The sequence below is a fragment of the Triturus cristatus genome, chromosome 3_1, assembly GCF_964204655.1.
Source record: "Triturus cristatus chromosome 3_1, aTriCri1.1, whole genome shotgun sequence".
Taxonomy (NCBI): domain Eukaryota; kingdom Metazoa; phylum Chordata; class Amphibia; order Caudata; family Salamandridae; genus Triturus; species Triturus cristatus.
Window position 1 is genome coordinate 762027964 of NC_140583.1, and position 25698 is coordinate 762053661.

Here is a 25698-nt window from a genome sequence, read left to right on the forward strand (position 1 = left end):
TATTGAGGACATTTTCAGTGCCCGATTTCAATCAATATTGACTACTATTGCTAAGGATATAATTGATACTATGAACACCTGTGTGGCTGATTTAAAGAAAAAATGTGAGCGTTTAGATACTCTCATGGATTCCTGTATGAGGGAGAAATTGTGCTCTACAGAAGTTAACACTAATTTGGCCCTGTTACCTCCATCTTCAGTAGTAACTAAGTCCATTGGTGGTGGGAAACTTCCAGGAAGGCATCTGCTGCCACTCCCAGGGGGGGGGTGTAAAGTCGAATCTTCATGACAGGCTTGGTGTCCCCCAAGATTTGAGTCGAGGGGGAGCAAATGCTGTCCCTTGTGCTGTTAAATCGCAATTAAGTGGGCCGTCTACAGCATCGCGGGAGAATCTTAAACAACAAAAGAATCATAAATCCCTTATTAACTATAGAATTAATCTCCCTCCAGAAGCTACACCTCTGTTTGCAGTTCTTGCAGGGGTCCCTCCGTTAGATGCCCCTGAGAATGAGTCAACAGCAGCTTTGATGCGTAAAACAAAAAATTGGTGTGATCTTATTGCTCTGGTCAATCTGAGATTTCTAATCATATCATAATGGCTAGACGGGTGTCCTGGGTGGGTAACCGACCCAAACAAGTTTCTGGCGACTGTTTTGTAGTTAATTTTAATAACCTGGGCAGACTGTTTTGGGACGCTACTGATTTACATGGGGGAGGTATAAGGGCTCTCCCGCTGGGTTATTTTTATCCTCTAGTAAATGCAAATTGCGCTTCAGTCAGGATAAGGGCTAAAAGCATCAATCAGCCCTTGTTGTGTCTGTTTCATATCACAAGTCCTGTTCCTGGCCCTGTAAGTCTATGTGGGGGTGGAGTGGTATCTCCTAAAATGTCAGGATTGTTGTTAGGGCTCAACGAGGAGGGTTTTACACTCTCAAATAGATTTTCAGTTGGCTAGGAATGACTGACTAATGGAGAAAGAGGATTGTCCACCTGTATTAAGCCCTAACAACTTGGTTGGAATTGATACTAGGAGAGAGGTGTGCTTATCTGTATTGACCTCTAACAATTATATAGGAGGTGACACTGGAGGTGTAAACCCCACCAACTGTAGAATCCTTAGTTGGAATATTGCGGGCCTAAGGTCCAAAAGAGACGACCTTAACTGGCTAGATTTATAAAAACATATGATATAATTGCCTTCCAGGAAACATGGGATAGAGGGGAAAACTTTTGGATGGATGGTTTTAGTTCTTATTTCTTACCTTCTCGCCCTGCCCCGGCGGGAAGAGCAAAGGGTGGCCTTATGTTTCTTTTTTCTTTGAAAATAAGGGGATCTATAAAAAGGATTGAGTCAGACTCTTTTAATTGTCTGATAGTAGAACTAAGTAACCCGAATTACCCGAAGTTACTATGTGTGAATTTTTATAACTCTGGGGAGAATGATTTTATGAACCAACATTTGAGTAATCTGAAACTCTTTTTAGAAGACTATAGAGCAAAGCAGTCCACTTCTTATTATGTTTTGCTTATGGGTGATATTAATATACACTTGTGTGATTTGCACTGCCTAATTGATGATTATTATGGTTATAATTTTGCGTCGACCCCCCACTTTGAACACTCACTGCGGGGGGAGGGCCTGGAGTCCCTTTTAACCGAAGCCAACCTTTGTGAACCCGGCTTTGCTAACAATCTTGAGCGGTGTCCCACGTTTAAATCTAAGGCCAGAGATACCGTCATTGATTATATATTCTTGTCTCCCATGCTATTAGATAAGGTAGTTTTTTATAATGCCCGGGAGTCACCTTTCAGCGACCACAATCCTGTCATTCTGGAACTAGATAAAAGTTGTGGCTTGTTGGGTTATGGAAGAAAGAACTCGGTTCCTAGTAGCGTGGTCACCTGTAATGAGGGGAGTAGGCTTAGATGGTCTAAAATCATGCTTGACATTTTTTTTACAGACTTGTGCGAGAAAAGTAAAAGGAATATTTCAATATGTGTCGATCCCTCAAGTGCTCAGGAGGCTGTACTTAGAGCATTTGTTGGTATCTGTAGACAGATAGCATGTGATTTAACCGTCAATATGAAACAAAGAGCCACACGAGGTATAAGATGGTTTGATGACAATTGTTCGCGTGCTCACCTTTCCCTAACTTTAGCACTGAAAAATTTACCGCGTGATAGGGTTTTGGTAGTGAACCTGCGGAAACGGTATAAGTCAGCTGTTCACAGTCGGAAAGCAGAGATTAAGGCAGAGGCGTGATACGCGTTATTATCTGACGAGGTGCTAAAGGATAGTTAAAAATTTGGGGCAATTATTAATACCCCTTTCTTTTCTGGTATGGATAATGAGGTACAGGAAAGTAACATCACAGAGGCCCAGTGGTTGTCCCTTTTTGAGGCAATTTATGCCTCTAAAGAGGCACTGGCCATGTTCCCTAGGCCATTACCTAACCAAATTACAGCTCCACTCGTATTTTCTGAGGAGGAAATTGAGACATCTATAAGGGCAGGGCCGGACTGACCGTAGCGGGCACCGGGCAATCCCCCGGTTCGCCACACGGGTGGGGGCCGGTTTTGGGCCCCTGGGGGCCGTTTTTGTTACAGGGCCGTTTTTGCAGCATAGCTGCAAAATCGACCCTGTAACAAAATGGGCTGAAAACCGGCCCTGGCAAAGAGCACGGTGGCACCCCCAACCTCCCGGGAAGGAGGGGGAGGGGCTGCCGAGCACTTTGCCTCTGCCGGTTTTGGTTCCCAGTCCGGCCCTGTATAAGGGAGACCTCTAGCAACAAGGCTCCTGGTCCAGACTGTGTCCCTGCAGACCTCTATAAAAGTGAACCCAAATTTTGGGCGAAAATCCTGGCCAATGTTTTTAATGCTTCTGGTTCATTAGGGTTCCCTGCATCTTGGTCCCAATCGATTATTAAACCTGTTTTTAAAAAGGGTCAGAGAGGGGATCCGCAGTGTTATAGACCGATATCCCTGATCGACTCTTCTGTTAAAATATTAGGAAAGGTGATTTGAACTAAAATTACAGACTGGGCTACTGAGAAGAAGATCCTATCTAACTTACAATATGGGTTTAGAAAAGGCAGAAGTACCATGGACCAGTGCCTTAATTTATATTTATTAATAAGTAAATATACCATGGCTAAAGAAGGATGTCTAAGGATGGCATTTATGGACCTATCCTCAGCGTTTGACCTGGTTAACAGGTCAAAGCTATGGAATATTTTGCTGGATAAAGGTCTCTATCCATGTTTAGTGCATTTTCTGGCTGACCTTCATCAAGACCTTACTGCCTCAGTTAGGATCTCCCAGGATGGCAAACGCACAAGAACTTTTAAATCAGGCAGGGGCGTCCGCCAGGGGTGCATTTTGGCGCCCCTGCTTTTTACACATTATATTAATGACCTGGACAAGACTCTAGTGGAGGCGTCCCCGGATATTCCGTGTGTAGGAGACTGTCCTATTTCGGTTCTCCTATACGCGGACGACTCTGTTCTCTTAGCACGTACCGCGGTAGGCCTCCAGCGGCTTTTAGATGCTTTTGGGGCCTACATGCAGTCTTTGGATTTGGTAGTAAATAATGGAAAGTCTCACATTTTGTCAACTGGTACTAGAGTAAGAAAATCTAAATCTTTCTATTGTAATGGGGTGGAAGTGACTTCGGTCTCTTCTTTTACTTATTTAGGGGTTCTTTTTGATGATAGGTCCTCCTGGACACCCCAACAAATTTTTTTTAAAAATGCAATCATCCGATCTTCCTCAGGTTTATTAGGGTTTGCACAACGGCTGGGGGCCAGACCTATTGAGGGCATATTAAAAATATACAGAGCAAAGTCCCTGGCGATTGCGGCCTATGGCTCCTCTATCTGGGGATTCAAAGAGCAGGTTGGGGTTCAGATAGCGGAAAATACATTTTTACGAAGCCTTTTGTCCGTATCACAATCCACCCCAACTTTTTCTATACACCAGGAACTGGGGCTAGGCTATGTTTCTTATAACTTGAGTACAGCCCCGTTGCTCTGTTGGCTCAAAACCTGGTTAAATCCTGAATTAACTTTGAATCACCAGATCTTACGGGACTGTGTTAACTTAGATAAGTCTAATAAAATTAAGTGGTTGCCATATATTAGATGAATGCTAGCTAAATTAGGACGGACAGAATTATTGAATGCATTTTAAGCATTTATTGATGATGGCACGGGAAGAACAGGAGTTATGTAAACCCTTAGTTAGGGCCCATTTTTGAATAAAAACTAATATTTTTATTGAACCTTACTTGGTATTAGTGAATAAGCCTTTCCATCGCTGGCTCCTAACTAGGTTCCGTTTCAACTTGATCCCTCTTTTATTAGGTGACTTCCAGGGGTGGTGCAAACCTGAGGACGCAGAACCGTGTAAGTGTGACAACTATTCACCCCAGGATACCTTACATTTTATGATATTTTGTCACTTTTATACTGATATTCGCATGAAGTATTTAATCCCTATCCTGAGAGGAAGGGGTGTTTTTGCAGGTCCGACCAGCATTAATTTTTATCTGCTGACCCTGAGAAATCCCTGGGATACTTTTAACATTACGTGTTTCCTTGTTGCTGCTGTGAGGCTCAAGAAAAACAGAAAATTGTTGATGAATACTGTCTAAGTCCCATTGTTATTATATATACAAATCGAAAAGCTCGAGAATTTTGGGATATTATGAATTTCATAAGAGTGTTTGTTTTATAAATTTCATGTTTTTATCATTGTCTATGTATGTTGTGTAACGTACTTTTATGATTTTAATTAATCGAATAAAGTGGATTGATTGATTGATTGAAAAAGTAGGAGTCAGCCAGAACTGCAAGGACACACCAATACACTGCACAGTGCACAACATACAAAACACACATGTGCACACAGTCACAATCACAGGGCTGAACAATCACACAAACAGACACTCTACTCCTGGGTGACACATGTGTGTAGTTGAAATCACAGGGCAAACACACATCAACACTCCCGACAAAGTCACCCCCTTCACACTGCACACTTCTTGACCACCCAAGTGCACACATTGAAAGTAACCCATGTGACTATGATGACTGTCCATCACAAGATGACTATACACCTACACTGCTGGGCACACATAAAGTAAGATCACACATACATGATTTTCCTGGCCAGCCTGCTTGCAATCCTGTGGATAGAATCCCACTCTGTGCTGGCAGTGCCTCCAAACCTGACATGTGTACAAAATAGCTGACATGAACAAAGTATAATAATGACAACAGTATTTCATCTAAAACCACCATCATTGCACCCACAAGCATCAGAGTCAGGAAGAACTGAAGTCCCTGTCACCCGTGGAAAAACTAGAAAAAGTGAGACAAGCCATTAGCAATGTTGAAGTGGTATACAGAGCATGTGTCACAGTAAACCATGCCCACACAGAAAACACTTTAATCAGTAAGGACACTGACAAAACAGGAGCAACTGTCTTTATTCACATATTGCATAGATAGGCACCAATATTAGACAAGAGCAAGGCCAGTGACCAGTCCAATGTGCAGAGTAAGTACATGAGAAGCTGCATAGGTAAGGGGCAAACACTAGTGAACAACAAGGCCAGTGACCAGCACAACGTGCAGAGTAGTTACATGAAAAGCTGCACAGTCAACGGGTAAACAGCAGTGAACAACAAGGCCAGTGGCCAGCACAAAGTGCAGAGTAGTTACATGAGAAGCTGCACAGGCAAGGGGCAAACAGCAGTGAAAAACAAGGCCAGTGGCCAGTCCAATGTGTAGAGTAAGTCCATGAGAAGCTGCACAGGCAAGGTGCAAACAGCAGTGAACAACAAGGCCAGTGGCCAGCACGAATTGCAGAGTAAGTCCACGAGAAGCTGCACAGGGAATGTGTGCGACTAGACCCTGCCATGGTCAGCAACACACTCAGGGGGGTAACAATGGGCAGTACAGGCACCGCTGTGGGCAAAACAGTTGTGTGAGGGTGACTACCACTCAGACTTGGCTGTCAGTCAGACTGGGAGCTGGCTGTGTGTCGGATACAGTTGGAGAGCTTGACCGGGGAGAGAGAGGCCCAGCTGAGGTAGAGGCATCAGTGGCTTGGGAAGCCGGAGGGCTGCTTGGACCAAGTGGTGTAGTGGCATGTGGAGGTGGAGTCATGCTGCCGTGAGACACAGTGTGGGTGGGAGATTGTGGAGGGGTGCCTTTCCACTTCTTGGGGACTCTAAATGGCTTTCCTGTCTTGGGATTAATGGCAAGTGGTGTTGACACAACAGGCACACTCGCCACCAAAGCTGCATCAGGTGCAGACAGCGACTCTCCCTCTGGGGACATCCTGGATCCAGCTGTTCACTTGGCCTGGCCTTGCCTTTGCCCCTCCATCCCCTGTTTACCAGGTTTACCACTACAGTGCCCTCCTTCCCCTGCTTCACAGGGCTTTGAATGGGAGTTGAGTTTGTAGGTGAATCTGCCTTGGAGCTCCTCTTATGTGTACTATTAGCAGGCACCACCTTCTCAGCGGGCACGGTAACTGTCTGCTTGTCTTTGTGCTACGCTTTTGGGACAGGAGAGTCCTTGGCTGGGTATGCCTCTGAGGCATGTGACCCTGAGGCCTGCTTCTTGGCTTTGTGGTCCTTGCTGTTGCCTGACAAGCTTTTGTCTTTGCGCTCTCGGGTGGCTTTAGTCTTCTGTGGGGATGGTGTCTGTGCCCTGGACCGCTTGGGCTGCTGCTGCTGTGCGCTGTGTGTGCTGTACCTTGCCCTTGATGTCTGTGGTGCATGGTCACTATCGTCAGATGTGGCCACTGGCAGGAGGGTGGACAAAGGGACTGGAGCTTGACTCCGGGATTGTGCCAGTTGAATGGCTGCCGTCACTGCGGAGGACAAAGACTGGATGGTCCGGTGTAGCCCACCCAAGTCTGAATGTATGCCCTCCATGAAAGCAACCACCTGTGTCAACTTTTTGTCGTGGTCTTGGATGGCATTGAGGAGAGCTGTCTGGCTTACACACAGCTGGCACAAAAGGTCCACAGACTCAGCACTGATGGCAGCAGTGGGGACAGGGGCAGAGGTGCCTGGGGTGAAGGACACTCTTCCCTACTTACTGTTGTGAACATGGGCAGCACTAGTGGAAGTAGCTGGGAGGGTGGGCACCGTACGCTGTGTGGTGGAAGAGGAGGCAGAGTCCCCGTTCCTTGTTCCCTCCAACATGGATGCGTCACCGCTGGCGTCAGATGGCGTTGAGGTTTGCATTTCTGCCTGTGATTCCTCAAGCAGAATCCTGTCCCCCTCCGAGGCGCTGGTCACATCTGTGTCACTGTGCTCGTGTCCAGCTGTTGTGCTTGATGCCTCACCACTGGTGTCCGTCTCCTGTCCTTCCGGGCCCAAGGGAGATGCTGCATGAGAGATAGAGATGTAGGGTCAGTTCATTGGCATCAACAGAACAATCATATGCAAGCAAAGCATTACTGAAGATTATGAAATTACATGTTGCACACCACCCTGTGCAATAACATTGTGCAACCTCAATTTCTAACTCGAATTTTGCGTGTCAACAAGCAAACCAGGCATAAGTGAGCCATGTGATGACAACACAGCACAATATCCTGCTGGTGGCTCCGTTCAACCAAACACACAAATAGCTATGACCACACCTAGGGCCCTGATGGGGGCAAAGATGAACCCCACGACATGTTGCCACTGTCATGTCTGGATGGAGCAGAAGGGGACAACACAGATACAGACTACAACATAACAGTCCACAATGGCCATGAGCTCATGTCAACCAGCATGTTGTACTTTGGGGCACAACTATTGTTGCACATTGACGTCAGATGTCTAAGCCTCACAAATCTGAGGTCAGGCAATGCAGGTATTGATGAAAACACACTCAGATTATGCACACCCTTCCATGTGATTTCCCAGACTACCTCAATGCAGACGATACCTGAAGCCCACGACTCATAATGCAATGTCAATGCCCATTACTTAAATTACATTAGGAAGTACAGGTAGGGCAATTGCATGACAGCTGCACCCAACACAGAGGCCACTTACAAGCCACTGCATCACTCTACCAACATCACATAGTCCAGCGCTGGCCCAGGCTGTGAACACATGCAGCCACTCACAGCCAAAGTCACCCTTCCAAGAATACTCACCCCTAACTTGCTGCTGATGCTCCTTCAAACGTGTATCCAGCTCAGGCTGTGTCACGGCCAAGATGCGGGCCATTAGTGGTGTCATGCTCGCCGCGCCAACCTGCCAATTCGAGGGAGCAGCCCCAACATCATCTCCGCCACGTTCATGCTCAGCCGGCAGATGTCATCCCACCTCTTGTGACAGTGGGTGTGCCGTCGGTTTGAGATACCCAGATCCCGCACCTTGCATATGGCCCTCCACACAGCCTTACGCTGGTGAACTTTGAGCTGCAGGCATGGGAGACAAGAGGGGAAAAACATCAGTGACACAGTGTTATGTACCAATATCTCTCAGTACAGGAGCATGATACTAACTCATCCCAAATCCACAGATATGTCTAACAGAGACAAGAATGTATCTCACATGGAACATCAGCATGGGAGAGCCACATGTAAATGCATGCAGGTGTGAGGGTGGACACAGTACCTGCCCATCTCATACACATGCAGGATGACAGGATTGTGTGTTTTGACAGCACAGAAAAGCCATGTGTAGTCTGCCCACATCTACTGTCCATTTTTAGGTGGAGCAAGACATACATTGCATATCAATATATGTTTGGGGGTAGACTCACTGTGTCCAACACTACGCAGCCCTCAATGTCCTTGCCCTGTGAATGGCTCACTGTGTCATGGATGTCACATTGAGGGACATGATCTCACAAACCCACACCCTTCTCACAAGGCCTGTCATGTGCAATCTACCGGGCTGAGATGGCTCATTGATGGAGAGTAAGGAAAAAAAGACACATGTGATGTGTCCTTGTCAGATTGGGCAGTGACTGTGCAGGCCTGGCGGGCTCACACTGAGAAGGACAACAGGGACCCACACAGCCATTCACACAACAATAATAGTCCTGACTCCTGCATTACCAACTTGCTGCATCATTGTATGGCTGACAAGACAATACATGTCCCTCAAATCTGGATGTGCAGGCAGGGAAATGTGTGAAATAGGCTACGCACCCATTTTCCCTGGAGAAAGCATGCTAGGCAGTGCATGACAAAACCCCACACTCTCAGGCACATACTGCAGCAGCTCAACTTCATGTGGGCCCCCCTGCACTCTCACTCCAACTGTTGAGGACTTACCACGTCATTTGGGGCACCATATATCCTTGGATACTGTGTGAGCACCTTGTCCACCAGGACCTCCAGCTCCTCGGTGGTGAAGGTACTGGCCCAGATCTTCTCAGTCTTCACCATCACTGTGGCCAGGAGACAGCAACAGCAGCAGTTGGTGTTGAGGGGTGGCAGGCAGCAGTCCCTAGAGACAGCAGCAGCAGCAGTAGGTGTTGAGGGGTGACAGGCAGCAGTCCCTGGAGAAAGCAGCAGCAGCAGTTGGTGTTGAGGGGTGGCAGGCAGCAGTCCCTGGAGACACCAGCAGCAGCAGTTGGTGTTAAGGGGTGGCAAGCAGTAGGCTCTGTGAGCTGTGGAAATGTGAGGCTCTGCCCCACACATATATAGCCCCCTGGGCTAGTTTCAGTGGTTCTAAAGCTGCTGGAACTGGTGTTCCAGGTCAGCCTTTTTCAAATGTATCCAGTGACCAGCTACGCGGTGGCGGAGCACACCAACCGCGATTTTCAAAATTTCATAAGGCTACGGCGATTGCGGTTTCCATTGGCTGTAAGGGCATGGTCCATGACAGTGACACACCGCAGGGGCCAGGCGGACGCTACCGCGGTGGTGCATCTTTCAATTGCATCCAATGACCGGCTCCGTGGTGGCGGAGCTCGCCTACCGCAATTTTCAAAATTGCATTAGGCTACCGTGATTGCAGTTCCCATTGGCTGTAAGGGCATGGGCCATGGCGGTGACACACCGCTGGTGCCAGGCTGTTGCTACCGCGATTTGGGTGCCATACATTGACATGAGTGACCGTGATTTGGGTGGCAGAGCATGCCAACCGCCATTTGGCAATACTCATATGCCTATCACTACCGCAGTTGTGTTTTGGGCATTGGTGGTGACACACCACTGGGGCCAGGCGCTAGCTACCGCGATTTGGGTGCCATACATTGACATGAGTGACCGTGATTTGGGTGGCAGAGCATGCCAACCGCCATTTGGCAATACTCAAATGCCTATCACTACCGCAATTGTGTTTTGGGCATTGGTGGTGACACACCACTGGGGCCAGGCGCTAGCTACCGCGATTTGGGTGCCATACATTGACATGAGTGACCGTGATTTGGGTGGCAGAGCATGCCAACCGCCATTTGGCAATACTCAAATGCCTATCACTACCGCAATTGTGTTTTGGGAATTGGTGGTGACACACCGCTGGGGCCAGGCACTAGCTACCACGATTTGGGTGCCATACATTGACATGAGTGACCGTGATTTGGGTGGCAGAGCATGCCAACCGCCATTTGGCAATACTCAAATGCCTATCACTACTGCAATTGTGTTTTGGGCATTGGTGGTGGCACACCGCTGGGGCTAGGCGGTAGCTACCGCGATTTGGGTGCCATACATTGACATGAGTGACCGTGATTTGGGTGGCGGAGCATGCCAACCGCCATTTGGCAGTACTCAAATGCCTATCACTACCGGGATTGTGTTTTGGGCATTGGTCAGTTACACATCGCTGGGGCCAGGTGGTAGCTACTGTGATTTGGGTGCCATACATTGACATGAGTGACCGTGATTTGGGTGGCGGAGCATGCCAACTGCCATTTGAGCATGTGTATATGCCTATCACTACCGCGATTGTGTCTTGGGCATTAGTGATGACACACCGCTGGGGCCAGGTGGTAGCTACCGCGATTTGGGTGCCATGCATTGATATGAGTGATCGTGATCTGGGTGGCGAAGCACTTTGACAGCACCTATGGGCACATCATGCTGTGTCAATGACCAATAAGCAGTTATCAACAGTGCACAGTGGCCAATAATTAATGACACATCATTGTGCACACAATGCCAATGTAACATTTACCCCACTGCTGACTACACATGCCATGTTTATGTATGTGATTTTGGACATTGGCATGTACTCCCTCACATGTCACTTCTGATATTGATGGGCATGTACACAGAACAGTGTTGTGATGGACTCTCCAATGTGTACACATGCCAATGTGTGAAAGTGCTGGGAATATCACAGTGATGCATGTCTTAATGGACAGTGGTGGGAGTAGTAGTGTAGTCTTTCCACCCACAAAGCCCCCTGATACAATGGTTTCCAACTGCTTCTGGGTGGGACAGTGCTCCACCCTGCTCAGGTGTGGGACAGGGGGCCTGGTGGAAGTTGTTGTGCAGGCCTCCCACCTCCTAACAGCCCTCCCAGGGAAGATGGCTACCTACCTGTAAGTTTGTTTGTAGTGATACAATGGCTTCCAACTGCTTCTGGGTGGGAGAGTGCTCCATCCTGCTCAGGGGTGGGACAGGGGGCATGGTGGGAGTTATAGTGCACTATTCTCACCCTCAAACACTCCAATCTGTGAAGATGGCTACCTACTAGTTATTTGTAATTGTACAATGCAATGGCTGACACATGCATCTGGGTGGGAGGGAGTGCTCCATCTTGATGAGCTGGGGAACAAGGGGGCATGGTGGGAGTAGTAGTGTAGTCTTCCCACCCCCAAAGCCCCCTCCCTGTTAAGATGGGTACCTACCTGTTAGTTTGTTTGTAGTGATACAATGGCTTCCAACTGCTTCTGGGTGGGGGAGTGCTCCATCCTGCCCAGGTGTGAGATAGGGGGCCTGGTGGGAGTTGTAGTGCAGTCTTCCCACCCCCAAACCCCCCTCCCTGTGAAGATGGCTACCTACCTGTTAGTTTGTTTGTGGTGATACAACGGCTTCCAACTGCTTCTGGGTGGGGGAGTGCTCCATCCTGCTTAGGTGTGGGACTGGGGGCCTGGTGGGAGTTGTTGTGCAGGTCTCCCACCCCCAAACAGCCCTCCCAGGGAAGATGGCTACCTACCTGTTAGGTGAGGGTGAACCATACAATGTCTGCCAACTGCTTCTGGTTTGGTGTGGAGTGCTCCATCCTGCTCAGGGGTGGGACAGGGGGCATGGTGGGAGGTGTAGTGCTGTTTTCCTGGAAACATACAACCCTGTAAATGTTGGCTACCTTTGGGGTGATTCAGATGGAGTGAATGTTACATCTGTGGGACATGTGTTGGATATTGTGGTGCATATGGATATACTTGGGCCTCTGAGATGTAGCTTTGTAGTTGTGCTGGACAGTACATAGCTATGTAATGGTCTCCATTTGTTTGTACTTACCAGCCTGCACTCCCCCGTCTATTCCTGTGAGACTCTCTGGATGCAGTATGGCAAGCACTTTCTGATCCCATGCAGTGAATGTTCTTGGTGGAATGGGAGGGCCTCCGCCAGTCCTCTGAGCCAGCTAACGGTTCTTGCTCCTCTTTTTTTGACAATACTCTTCAGGTCGTGCCACTGCTTCATGATTTCCTGTCTGTTGCGCGGGGTGGTCCCTACTGCATTGACCTTGTCAACTATCCTTACCCACATTTGATTTCTTGTGGCTAATGGTGTCTGTGGGACCAGGTTGCCAAACAGTTGTGGTTCTACTCTGATTATCTCATCTACCATGACTGTCAACTCACTCTCTGTGAATTTGGGCATTTTCTGTGGTGCAATGGTGTGTGATGTGCAAAGGGGTTAGAGGTGCAGGTGTGTAAGTGGTGGGGGTGGGGGTGATGTGTATGGTGTTGGATGTGCACAGGGGTTAGAGGTGCAGGTGTGGAAGTGGTGGTGGTGCTGTGTGTGGTGTGAGTAGTGATGGTGTGTTGATTTGCCTCTCCTTTGTGCTCTGGAGTTGGGCCCTTCAGTTGTGGAGTATTGCAAAGGATTCTGGTCAGGGAAGGGACTGGTTTTATACTCAGTTATGTGGGTGTGTCCAAATGGGGTATTGCTGTCAAGTGAGTTGTGTGGGTTGTCCTGGGATTTGTATTTTTGTAGTTGCCATGTGGTTGTGTCATTGGGTTGTGGTCTGTGTTTTTGAGGGCCACGGCTAGTTTGCTGTGTGCACTTTGTGGCCTTGTTGTGAGTTTTTTCTGTCGGTCGCCATATTTGTCACGGAGTGTCTGCAGTGGTGGCTATGCTACAGTTCTTCTGCCGGCTCTCCCATTCATCACTGTTGGTGACCGCGGCGGTCGGTAACAGTGGCACATGCCCAGGTCACATCGGGGATATCCTAATTTTCCGTGCGGTGTCTCCGCTGTCATGGCGGCGGTTTGGTGATTTTCCACCGCAAATCCGACCGCCGCGGACGGATTTTAGCTTTCTCCGCCCGCTACGGGTGTTTTTTCGTTGCCTCATTCCGCCGCAGTCAGATTTTTTGGGCGGTTGATCCCAAATGTACTGCCGGTTTCTCCACAGCACCGGCGGGCGGTTGATTTCCTCTACCATGGCGGTCGGGGTGGTTTTCCGACCGCCATCCTAATGGGCCCCTTTGTCTTTAGATGCTCTCCTCTAAGTAAAGAAGATGAATTCAGCCGCTACCTGTCCCACAAGGTTAATTTTTCCTATAATACACATGAATTTACTATCTCCTGGCCTGTCTTTTCACCCAACAATAGTCTTGCTGCAATATCTTCTATTAATTTTTGAATGTCTATTCTGTATCCTCTAATTAATTATTACTGTTTATTTATGTATATGATGTATCTGTTGTTTGCTACCTCTGCTGGGCTCCTGGCATTTGTATACGCAGAAATACTCAGCATAAACACACAGGTCTTACTCACTCCTGACGCGTAATGCATTCGTATGCAGTTGACTGTGTCTTGTTTTATTAGCGCTTCCTAAACTCTAGATTTCATGAACATGACAGTCATGCAAAGGTGCTACAAAAAATCTGAACACAGTGAACTGTTTGGAGATTTACCGTATGTCTCTGAAGCTGAGGGGCTGAAAATTGAGTGCAATAGGGCTAGGCATGGTAAAAACACTAAATAGTTTCTTGGATCTCTGCCGTTCTACAGGAATGAAACTATAAACATAAAAGGTTCCAAATTGCAAAGCCATTTCCGGCGATAAACATACATTTATGGCTACAAAGAGACAGAATTACTCCTGTCAAGTGCCAGCAAAAGCATATCTTGCACGTGTAAATATATTTACCACTTAAATAACTGTACACCACACCCCAGTGTTGGTGATAGGGTGGATTATACATGGTTTATCTATTAATAGCTGCCAAGTTTTCAAATTACTTCTGTGTGATATCTCCATGGTTCCCGTGTACCTATGAGTGACATTCCACTGGTAAATGTGTGACACTTCGAGTGACACTTTCTCATGAGTAAAACCATACAATGAAGTACATATAAAGAAATATTATTGGAAATTACGCCCTTTTGAGCAATGAGAATCTGTGTAAAAAAAGCATGGATCGAAATTTCTGAAATGGAAGCTCACTAACCTTTGTGCGCAAAGTTTAGAATTTTCCACGCTGTGAGTGGAAGAGATATGGCACTGTTAGACCTGTCAGCCCTAGGGTGGTCTCCCCCTGTATTTTTCATCATGCCTCATTTTTTTCACCCGCATTTTTGTGTTGGACTTAGGTCTCCGGGCGCCTTTTCATTGCCAATCAGTGTTAAGGTGCAGGTGCTCCCTTCCCCTAAGATGGCTGCCACAGGCCCCTGCTACTGCGGAGTGGCCTTTCTAGTAGCACCCTAGCTGCCAGGAGCTGGCTGGGACCCCACAACAATGTTGCGACACCAGCCCGCCTTTTTTGTCCTATACCTAGAGTGGGGAAGCTCCTGGAATGTGCTGGTACCTTCTAGAAGAAGGGTGGGGATTTACTTTTGCCGCCTTAGGAGGTGGTCACCTGACCTAGGGCTACTTAACAGAGGGAGGGAACTTTTTCTAGTTAGTTGGGGTAAAGCAGACCTGGGGAACCCACGCAGGAGTTTTAGGCGGTAGGGCCTAGACAGGGACTTATGCCTCTGAAGGTGACAGGGTTTAGGCACTGCCCTTTAAGTGAGTGAGGGATCCTGTACTACCCACTGATCTGGCCCAGCGATAGGGAGACCCCGGAATGACCTGCCAAGCCTGACTAGGAGGGAACTAGTCACCAACTCACCCCCCAAGGAACAGAACTTTTAAGGGCGCGAGAACCAACTGCGCCACCAAGACTGCAAAAACCTACTTCTGAAACTCTGCTGGAGCTGACCGCCGGAATTTAAGTCCGAAACTGAGGGCGGAAACTGACTACTGAATCTTATTACTAAAAACTCCCTGCTGGACTGCTGGGGGATCAACCAGGTACTAGCGCTGTGACCCCTGCGCTCCCCGACCTTGCCTGGGATCCCCCCTAGTCAGTCCTGTGCCAGGCGCTGGTCGCCGAAGTCGCCGCTTAATTTCAGCCCCCCCCTGCCTGGGGAATTCGAGGCGCACTCACCGCTGCGGCCCGGGGCCGGGTAACTGCCCGCCTGTCGTCACCGGGGCCCGCGGAGAAGCCCGGGGCCCCGCCGCTGCCGTCGCAGCCGAGGTATCGTGGCCCGAGGGCAGAGAAGGCAGTCGAGAAGCAGCGAAGGCCGCGTAGGCCTGAAGCCCCGCACTAGCATCACCTGACGGGGCGGACTGCCAAGCGCCGCCCCCGCCGTAACCCCATTGGTGGACTGGGCCGCGCCCCCGCAGACCGCACTGCCATTGGCGGCTGCGGGCGCGACCCCGGAAACAAGGCCGGAATCCCCCTGAAGTGCCTGTGACGCCAGCGGAGCTCCCCGGTCACGTCTGACCAGACCGGGAGCCCCGCGCTGTGTCCCCCCCGCTCCCCGCACCGCTCCACTAGGCGGGAGAAGCCCGCGACCAAGGCCCTCGGCCCGGAGATCGCCGGGCGGCCTCGACGTCAGCTGGAGGTCCCTCGCCGGGGAGAGCGCTGCAGCGCGAAGCCCAGAGGAAGAGAACGCGTCGCCAGGGCCGAGGGAAGGCCAGAGACTCAGGTAAACTCCGGGGAGGAGGGCGGGAGGCCCCACTGAGGCCCGGAGCACGCCCCTCCCCCGGAGAGACTCCCCACATGGCCCCCTATCATCCCGGACGGAGAAGCGCTGGGACTGCCTCCCAGGAGAAGCGCTGGGACTTTCTACACGGTGGTGAGCTCGTCCATCTAGCGCCCCAGTGTTAAGTTGGCTAACGCTTCGATGACTTACCAGGCTAGTACTGCCATACCCTGCCATGTTTAATGCGCCAAGGCGATCCCATGTGGCTGGCTACATTGTAATGCCCAGTTCAGCAGCGCCACGTTAAATGACATGTGGGGAAGCGCTATTCAGGTGTTAGGTGTGGCGCTATGTTCCTAGAGCCTGGTTTACAGTGCTATCCAATTGCTATTTGCCGTGCCCTGTTCCTGTAGCCTGATTTTAAGCGCTATTCATGTAAACTGTGCAGTGCTGGGTTAAATGACATATTTGGAGCGCTTGGAAATTGCTATTTGCGGCGCTTTGCTCCTAGGGCCTGGTTCCCAGTGCGATTGAATTGCCATGTGCAGCGCTATGTGCCATGCTCATGCAGCCTGTTTTTAAGCGCTATTAATTGTTGTGCGCAGCACTATATCCCTAGAACCTGATGTTTTATTGTAGCCAGGTGGGGTCAAGTTAAAGCCTAATGAATTGCTTTTAAACTGAACTGCTTTGAATGTATAATGGTACTGCCAGTGAGAATCTAATGAATTGCATTTGGACTAGATAAACTTGATTGATTTTTAAGTGAACCGACTGTGTGGTGTCAATTATTGTGTGCGCTTTCTGCTTCAGGGGATGTGTGTGCTGTATGGTTGCTTCACACGTAAGCCTTCGGGTGCCCAACCGCTCGAGTCACGCTACGCCTTTAGGGCCCGGTGACCCCAGGTCTTACATTGTTGGCGAGCGGTGGGATAAGGACCTGTGACCATACAGCACCCTCCAGTGAAGCGGAGGGCGCCGCAATTAGACGCCTTTTGTGGTTAAGCTCTTCAACTGTTGATTACTGCATTGAGTGAATTCCACTGTCCAGACTGAGGGTGTAGAATCCCAGTAGCCGGAAACTGTCCCCCACATCCTAGGATTTTTTTTTTCCTCTTCTTCCTTAGTATCTAGGTCCCCGCCTGTCACGATGGAGTTCCGGTTAGCTGACCTCGAGGGGTACACTGTGAGGCAACTGAGGGAATTCGGGCAGGAGATGGGGGTGCCTGGGGTGCGGAAGGTCAAAGGACCGGAACTCTGCACCGCCTTAAGGGCATGGGTAGAAGCCCACCCAGAGGGAAGAGGGGATGAGGGACAGGAGGCGCAGGATGCCCCTCAGGAGGAGAGCGCGCAGGAGGTACTAGACCTGATCAATGGGGATGTGTCCGAAAAGGGGCCACCAGGGAGACGTTCTGGGGCCAGCAGTAGGGCAGGGTCCAGGAGAAGCGCGTCTCCAGAGGAATATGAGGACAGGAGGGAGGAGAGGCAGTTGAAGTGGGAGCTAGCCAAGTTAGAGCAGGAAAGGGAAAACAAGAGATGGGCAATGGAAGAAAAGAAGCTGGCGCACGAGCTTCAGCTTAAAGAGTTGGAGCTGCGCGCTCTCCAGTTGAATGCGTCCAATAGGGATGATGGTGGCAGCGTACCAAAGACTCCCCAGGAGTCAAAATTCTATTTGCCCAAAGACGTGATTGCCAGTTACACGAGAGGGGATGACATCGCCAAGTGGCTGGAGGCATACGAGGTGGCCTTGACAGCCCATGGGGTACCTGAGAGTAGCTGGGGGGGTGGCCTGTATCGCTACATACCTCCCGATGTCAGGGACACCCTTTTGTATTTAGCAAAGGCAGATCAGGTCAGGTATGCCCCCATGAAGGAAGCCCTGCTTAAGAAATTTGGCCTCAACCCCGAGAGGTATCGGCAGAAGTTCCGTGGCAGCCATAAGCTGTCCACGCAAACGTGGGTGGATTTTTTTGATTACGCCCGTAAGGCGCTAGATGGTTGGGTGCGTGGCAGCGAAGCACAGGATTACGAGGGCTTGTACGATCTTTTTTTACGGGAGCACCTCTTGGATAAGTGCTTTCCGGAGCTGCGCCAACATCTGGTGGACCGCAAGATAACGGACCCCCGTGAGCTTGCGGAGGAGGCAGATATTTGGGTGAGCACCCGGGTGTCTCACAAGGGCCCCGGGGGAGATGGCTCGAAAGGCGGACAGGGTTTCCCCCAGAAGAGAGAGAGGGGAGATAAAAAGGTGGAGTTCTCAAAAGGCCCCCAAAATAAGTTTGGGAAAGGAGTAGGAACCCCACCCCCGTCCAATTCCCCAAAACCCACTTACCCTGACAGGAGTCAGCAGCCAAGGATTGTGAGGTGCTACGAATGTGGGGAGATTGGACACTACAAGGGAGATCCCAAGTGTCGCAAGCGACCCCCAGCCCCAACGGGCGGGATGAGCCCCGGGGTAAGTAGTGTAGCGCTTGGGGTGGAGCTGCCCTTAGATAGGGAAGGGGAGTGGACAGGCCTGGCCCTGGTTTCACTCGGGGATAGAGAGATGGTTCCCGTAGTGTCCCTACCCCCGAATACTGCTAAATACCAGCAGAAGGTGAGAATTAACGGGGAGGGGGTGGAGGCTCTGAGGGACACAGGGGCCAGCATGACCACTGTCGTGAGGCGGCTGGTGTCCCCAGAGCAAGTAATCCCAGAGGAGTTCCATCCGGCCGTATTGGCTGACGGCAGTGTGAGTCACTATCCAGTGGCTCAAGTTCCCTTTGAGTGGGGAGGAGTCAAAGGCCTGCTGAGAGTTGCGGTGAGCCCTGCCTTGCCTGTGGGGTGTTTGCTAGGGAATGACCTGGAGCACACCGAGTGGAGAGAAGTAGAGTTTCGAGCTCATACAGAGATGCTGGGGTTACCAGGGTGGACTTGCGTAAGCACGCGGTCCATGGCTGCCCGGCATGGAACTCACCCTGGGTTGGAGCCTGGAATCATGGCCCAACCCAAAGCCAAACATGGAAGGAAGAAGGTGGTGGAGGACACGCCCCGTGAGATGGATGGGGAGGCCGCAGAGGTGCCCCCGGAGTCCGCGGAGGTAGATGTCGTTCCTGTGGAGGACTTGCCGACCCTTGCTGACTGGCATGTGGAAGGAGGACCTACCCGGGAGGAGTTTTGTCAGGCACAAAGGACGTGCCCCACTCTTGAAGGCATGCGGCGGCAGGCCGAAGCCCAAGTGGCCAGTCAGGAACTGGGAGGTTATCATGTGTATTGGGAGGATGGTCTCCTATACAGTGAGCCCAGGGTGCCGGTACATGGATCTTCGAGGGCCATAGTGGTCCCCCAATGTTACCGGGCCTTCCTGCTGGAGTTAGCGCACGAGATACCCTTAGCCGGACATCTGGGCCAGGACAAAACCTTTGCACGGTTAGTCCCCCATTTTTATTGGCCCAGGATGAGGATTGCCTCGGACACCTTTTGTAAGACCTGCAAGTCTTGTCAGGCCAGTGGCAAGACTGGGACTAAGTTGAAGGTCCCGTTGGAACCGCTCCCCGTGGTCGGGACCCCTTTTGAGAGGGTCGGTATCGATATTGTTGGGCCATTGGACCCTCCGACCGCAGCGGGACACCGGTTCATCTTGGTTTTGGTGGACCACGCCACAAGGTACCCAGTGGCTATTCTTCTGAGGACCATCACTGCACCGGTGGTGGCGCGGGCACTGCTGGGGATTTTTACCCGAGTGGGATTCCCCAAGGTCGTGGTGTCGGACAGGGGCACGAATTTCATTTCGGCCTACATGCAGGCCATGTGGAAGGAGTGTGGAGTGACCTATCGGTTCTCCACCCCTTACCACCCCCAGACTAACGGACTTGTGGAGCGCTTCAACAAGACGTTGAAAGGAATGATCCGGAGCCTGCCAGAGGGCTTGAGGCGTAAGTGGGACGTCCTCCTCCCTTGCCTGCTGTTCTCCTACCGTGAGGTGCCGCAGAAGGGAGTCGGGTTCAGCCCTTTTGAGCTGCTCTATGGCCATCCCGTTAGGGGGCCCCTCAGCCTAGTGAAGGAGGGGTGGGAGAAGACTTCGCAGAAGCTTCCCCGGGATATTGTCAGCTACATGCTGGCATTCCGCAGCCAGATGGCCAAGCTGTGGAAGGCGGCCTCAGAGAATCTAGAGGCTAGCCAGGCCGTCATGAAGGAGTGGTATGACCGCAACGCTCGGACGGTAGAGTTGGACGCTGGACAGAAGGTGTGGGTCATGGAACCTGGGGAGCTTTGTGCCCTCCAGGACCGGTGGACTGGTCCATACGAAATTGTGGAGCGACGAGGCCAGACCACCTACGTAGTTGACCTGAAGACCCCCCGTCAGCCCCATCGGGTGCTCCACGTCAACCGCCTGAAGCCGCACCATGAGCGATCGGAGCTTGCTCTCCTCATGGTGACGGATGGGAGCGAGGAGGAAGAGAGTGAAGCTCTTCCTGACCTTCTTGCGGTCCAAGAGAAGGATGGTTCGGTAGAAGGTGTAGTCCTCTCCCCATCCTTGACCCCAGAGGGACTGTCGCCATGTCCTGGGACAGTTCGCCTCGTTGTTCTCCCTCACGCCTGGAATCACTCATCTGTGTACCCATGATGTGGACACAGGGGACAGCCCCCCGGTAAAGAACAAGTCTTACCGGCTCTCTGACCGAGTGAAGGATAGCATCCAGCGTGAGGTGGCAAAGATGCTGGAGCTGGGGGTGATAGAACCTTCCAGCAGCCCGTGGGCTAGTCCAGTGGTGTTGGTGCCGAAAGCGGCCCCACCGGGTACGACGCCAGAACTTCGGTTCTGTGTGGACTACCGGGGGTTGAACTCTGTCACGAAGACAGATGCTCACCCCATCCCACGAGCAGACGAGCTGGTGGACCGGCTGGGAGCAGCCCGGTACCTCAGCACCATTGACCTGACATCCGGATATTGGCAGATTGCCATGGCCGATGGAGCAAGGGAGAAAACAGCATTCTCCACCCCCGAGGGCCACTACCAGTTCCGAGTGATGCCCTTTGGGCTCAAAAATGCTCCGGCCACATTCCAGCGGTTAGTGAATCAGGTACTATCTGGCCTGGAGTCCTTCTCAGCGGCATACCTGGATGACATAGCTGTCTTCAGTAGCAGCTGGGAGGACCATCTGCAACACCTCCAGGAGGTATTGCAGGCGCTGCAACGCGCTGGCTTAACCATTAAAGCCAGCAAGTGCCAGATTGGACAGGGATCTGTCGTGTACCTGGGACACCTGGTGGGCGGAGGTAAGGTGCAACCCCTCCAGGCCAAAATAGAGACCATCATGGCCTGGGAGCCCCCCAAGACCCAAACTGCGGTCCGAGCTTTCCTCGGCCTCACTGGGTATTACCGCCGGTTTGTCAAGGGATATGGCACCATCGTAGCCCCCTTGACAGAATTGATGTCCAAGAAACAACCTCGCAAGGTCATATGGACCGCTGCTTGCCAGGAGGCATTTGAAACGCTGAAACAAGCGATGTGTACCGCTCCAGTACTCGCAACCCCAGATTTCAGTAAAGAGTTCATTGTACAGACGGACGCCTCAGAGCACGGCATAGGTGCGGTGCTCTCGCAGCTCAACACAGAAGGCCAAGATCAACCTGTGGCCTTCATCTCCAGAAGACTCCTCCCTCGGGAACAGCGATGGAGCACCATCGAGCGGGAAGCCTTCGCGGTGGTCTGGGCTCTGAAGAAGTTGAGGCCATACCTCTTTGGATCTCACTTCCTGATTCAGACGGACCACCGCCCCCTTCGCTGGCTCATGCAGATGAGAGGCGAAAACCCCAAGTTGCTGAGGTGGTCCATTTCCCTACAGGGGATGGACTTTCGGGTGGAACATCGGCCCGGAGTTGACCACGCCAATGCTGACGGTCTCTCCCGGTTTTTCAACCTTAGTGATGAGAACTCCCTAGAGGTTGGGTAGCTCTCCCCTCTTTCGGCTGGGGGGGACGTGTGTTAGACCTGTCAGCCCTAGGGTGGTCTCCCCCTGTATTTTTCATCGTGCCTCATTTTTTTCACCCTCATTTTTGTGTTGGACTTAGGTCTCCGGGCGCCTTTTCATTGCCAATCAGTGTTAAGGTGCAGGTGCTCCCTTCCCCTAAGATGGCTGCCACAGGCCCCTGCTACTGCGGAGTGGCCTTTCTAGTAGCACCCTAGCTGCCAGGAGCTGGCTGGGACCCCACAACAATGTTGCGACACCAGCCCGCCTTTTTTGTCCTATACCTAGAGTGGGGAAGCTCCTGGAATGTGCTGGAACCTTCTAGAAGAAGGGTGGGGTTTTACTTTTGCCGCCTTAGGAGGTGGTCACCTGACCTAGGGCTACTTAACAGAGGGAGGGAACTTTTTCTAGTTAGTTGGGGTAAAGCAGACCTGGGGAACCCACGCAGGAGTTTTAGGCGGTAGGGCCTAGACAGGGACTTATGCCTCTGAAGGTGACAGGGTTTAGGCACTGCCCTTTAAGTGAGTGAGGGATCCTGTACTACCCACTGATCTGGCCCAGCGATAGGGAGACCCCGGAATGACCTGCCAAGCCTGACTAGGAGGGAACTAGTCACCAACTCACCCCCCAAGGAACAGAACTTTTAAGGGCGCGAGAACCAACTGCGCCACCAAGACTGCAAAAACCTACTTCTGAAACTCTGCTGGAGCTGACCGCCGGAATTTAAGGCTGAAGCTGAGGGCGGAAACTGACTACTGAAACTTATTACTAAAAACTCCCTGCTGGACTGCTGGGGGATCAACCAGGTACTAGCGCTGTGACCCCTGCGCTCCCCGACCTTGCCTGGGATCCCCCCTAGTCAGTCCTGTGCCAGGCGCTGGTCGCCGAAGTCGCCGCTTAATTTCAGCCCCCCCCCTGCCTGGGGAATTCGAGGCGCACTCACCGCTGTGGCCCGGGGCCGGGTAACTGCCCGCCTGTCGTCACCGGGGCCCGCGGAGAAGCCCGGGGCCCCGCCGCTACCGTCGCAGCCGAGGTATCGTGGCCCGAGGGCAGAGAAGGCAGCCGAGAAGCAGCGAAGGCCGCGTAGGCCTGAAGCCCCGCACTAGCATCACCTGACGGGGGCGGACTGCCAAGCGCCGCCCCCGCCGTAACCCCATTGGTGGACTGGGCTGCGCCCCCGCAGACCGCACTGCCATTGGCGGCTGCGGGCGCGACCCCGGAAACAAGGCCGGAATCCCCCTGAAGTGCCTGTGACGCCAGCGGAGCTCCCCGGTCACGTCTGACCAGACCGGGAGCCCCGCGCTGTGTCCCCCCCGCTCCCCGCACCGCTCCACTAGGCGGGAGAAGCCCGCGACCAAGGCCCTCGGCCCGGAGATCGCCGGGCGGCCTCGACGTCAGCTGGAGGTCCCTCGCCGGGGAGAGCGCTGCAGCGCGAAGCCCAGAGGAAGAGAACGCGTCGCCAGGGCCGAGGGAAGGCCAGAGACTCAGGTAAACTCCGGGGAGGAGGGCGGGAGGCCCCACTGAGGCCCGGAGCACGCCCCTCCCCCGGAGAGACTCCCCACGTGGCCCCCTATCATCCCGGACAGAGAAGCGCTTGGACTGCCTCCCAGGAGAAGCGCTGGGACTTTCTACACGGTGGTGAGCTCGTCCATCTAGCGCCCCAGTGTTAAGTTGGCTAACGCTTCGATGACTTACCAGGCTAGTGCTGCCATACCCTGCCATGTTTAATGCGCCAAGGCGATCCCATGTGGCTGGCTACATTGTAATGCCCAGTTCAGCAGCGCCACGTTAAATGACATGTGGGGAAGCGCTATTCAGGTGTTAGGTGTGGCGCTATGTTCCTAGAGCCTGGTTTACAGTGCTATCCAATTGCTATTTGCCGTGCCCTGTTCCTGTAGCCTGATTTTAAGCGCTATTCATGTAAACTGTGCAGTGCTGGGTTAAATGACATATTTGGAGCGCTTGGAAATTGCTATTTGCGGCGCTTTGCTCCTAGGGCCTGGTTCCCAGTGCGATTGAATTGCCATGTGCAGCGCTATGTGCCATGCTCATGCAGCCTGTTTTTAAGCGCTATTAATTGTTGTGCGCAGCACTATATCCCTAGAACCTGATGTTTTATTGTAGCCAGGTGGGGTCAAGTTAAAGCCTAATGAATTGCTTTTAAACTGAACTGCTTTGAATGTATAATGGTACTGCCAGTGAGAATCTAATGAATTGCATTTGGACTAGATAAACTTGATTGATTTTTAAGTGAACCGACTGTGTGGTGTCAATTATTGTGTGCGCTTTCTGCTTCAGGGGATGTGTGTGCTGTATGGTTGCTTCACACGTAAGCCTTCGGGTGCCCAACCGCTCGAGTCACGCTACGCCTTTAGGGCCCGGTGACCCCAGGTCTTACAGGCACGTACTGTAAGAATGTCAGATGCATTTATCTATAGAAGTAAATAAACGTAATAACCATTGGAGAAGACATACACGTTATAAAACGCGATCATCATATAGCTGTTACGAATGAGGGGGTCTGTAGTTTTTTTTTACAACTTTATTAACATTTTGTGGATACATTGGAGCACAGAGTCAGTTAACAAAAAGACAATCACTTGACATGTAGTTGCAATATATAAATCACTTGTATCCAGCATGCAAACTATTAGCAGTAGACATTTACTAAATTTGGCGTGGCTTACAATTCTGCCTTCGGCTACTCGTTGACTGTGTGGGGTCTTGCAGCCCTCCCTTCATTGCTGTCTTTCATTCTGTCTGCTTCCAAGCCAACACAGTTTTGACCCATTATTTTGCGTTCGCACCTCAACCTTATTGTACCAGTGTCTGCACTTTCCGTCTGTTATGTTTCGATTTTCTCCTCCTTTATTCATTAGCAGGCGCTACCGCACCCTCCATCTCTCTATCTTTGGTGAGTAGGAATGTTTTATACAGTCCCCAGAAGTTTTTAGGGCAATTGCGCGGGGGTATGATCTCACTGTAGTTTTCCGTTTGTGTACTACAATACACCATGTCTTTTGTCCAACTCGTAACTGTGGGAATCAGTCCGCGGGGCCAGCATATCGCTACTCTGTGCTTGGCTATCAGTAGTGCCATGTCTACCATCCATCTAACTGTTTTAGGTACTTGTTTAGAATGCCCCAATAAAGTCAGCATTGGGTCAGGCGCTAGTGTCTTGCCTAAAATATCTCCCAAGTTCTTAAAAATCAGAACCCAGAAGTCCACAATCCCAGGGCATAACCAGAGTAGGTGGAAAAAGTAATCCCTCCTGTGCACCGCATCATTCACAGTCTGCGGTGTCTCGCAATCCATACTTGGGCAGCCTCTTTGGCGTGTAATAGGTCCTATTTAAAAACTTTAAATGAATCAGTCTGTGTCTATCATTCAGCGAAACCTGCTTATTGCTTTCGCAGCAGTATCTCTACGTGGCATCATCTAGGTCTGTTCTCAGGTCTGTCTGCCAGTCCAATCGGACCTTGGTTCTAGTGATTTGCCCTGTACTCCTGGGATCGTTTGTATATGTTAGATACTATCTTGGTGGGAGAGCTAGTTTTAATCATGTGCGTGAGTGCGATCACTTCTGGTGGCTCCGCTGCCCAGGAGTTCCAGTAGTGCTT